Source organism: Piliocolobus tephrosceles, chromosome 15, assembly GCF_002776525.5.
Source record: "Piliocolobus tephrosceles isolate RC106 chromosome 15, ASM277652v3, whole genome shotgun sequence".
NCBI classification, from domain to species: domain Eukaryota; kingdom Metazoa; phylum Chordata; class Mammalia; order Primates; family Cercopithecidae; genus Piliocolobus; species Piliocolobus tephrosceles.
Genome location: NC_045448.1, coordinates 64,162,197 through 64,163,698, shown reverse-complemented (window position 1 = coordinate 64,163,698; position 1,502 = coordinate 64,162,197).

Genomic DNA, 1,502 nt, shown 5'->3' with positions numbered 1-1,502 from the left:
TAGCATCTTCACAAAAAACCAGCCCACTTAGATGTGACAAGACAAAGGAAAAGGCTTCAAGCTTTCAAGGGTGGTAAACTGTGAAAAGGTAAGTGTATGGGGGAAACTAAAGGAATAAGGTTTGTTTTCTTGTGTCCATGACAGTGCCAACTTTCTGTCTTCTTCATGGTCATGAAACTTCCCTAGGAGAGAGGATTTATGGCAGTCCTCACTTTCAGAAGTTTCTGCTTTTAGTCAGACAAGGGAGGCACTGGGAAGGCTGCTTCTGTATCTGTTGAATCTGAAATAACTTCAGCTCAAACTACTTCTTATGCTAACATGGCATATTTTGGGGTGGCGTATTTTGATCCCCTAAAAACCCAATAAGGAAATTGAGCCCTTACCATGTGCTTTCCATTTAAATAATCCTCACAAAAACATTATAAAGGAGATACTATTAATATCCCCATTTTGTATCTGGGGGAATCAAAACATAGAAAGGTTGTTTAAGGACACCTAAAAAGAGTCAGAGCTGGAATCCAAGCTTGTCTGACTTCCAAGCCCATGAGTTGGTCTATTCTTCAAAAAACGTGAAGCAAAATATCATTGCTAATCAGTAACTCTGGTGCAAGTCTGGATTGGACTAGGGAGAGAGGGGAGGCATAGACTCCAAACTGAGCTCCCATTCCCATTGTTATTGCAGACCTCTTTTATGAAGAAATAATGATGGCTTGGACCAGGGTGATGGTGGTAAGGACATGAGAAAACTGGACGGATTTAGAGATGTCTATTCTGCTTAAAAGTGCTTTACTGAATTGTGCTACCCAGGTCAGGCTATGAGTTTGATTTAGAATACATGTCTATTCCCAGCAGAGTTAGAGGGCAAATTGACAAGGACCCATTTATTCAACAATGTTATTGAACTTTCACTGTATTGTGCTGGGTGATACCAATTAGGTGACATTACTAGAATGAAAGCTTATATGTTTCTTTTTTTTTTTTTTTTTGAGACGGAGTCTCGCTCTGTCGCCCAGGCTGGAGCGCAGTGGCCAGATCTCAGCTCACTGCAAGCTCCGCCTCCTGGGTTCACGCCATTCTCCTGCCTCAGCCTCCCGAGTAGCTGGGGCCATAGGCGCCCGCCACCTCGCCCAGCTAGTTTTCTGTATTTCTTGGTAGAGATGGGGTTTCACCGTGTTAGCCAGGATGGTCTCAATCTCCTGACCTAGTGATCTGCCCGTCTCGGCCTCCCAAAGTGCTGGGATTACAGGCTTGAGCCACCGCGCCCGGCCAAAAGCTTATATGTTTCTAATGAGTCAATAACCATTTTAGGTTGTCTAAGAACCCATCAATATTCAGAAATCAAAACAGACATGTTTATTGTTTTGAGTTTTGTTTAAAGCCATAACGATCATAAAGATAATGAGTTCTCATACCAATTTCACAGGGACAACTAGGAACCTATTTTTGTTGCTTTTTGTTTTTCGTAGTCAAATTCTTTTTTTTTTTTTTTTTTTTTTTTTTTT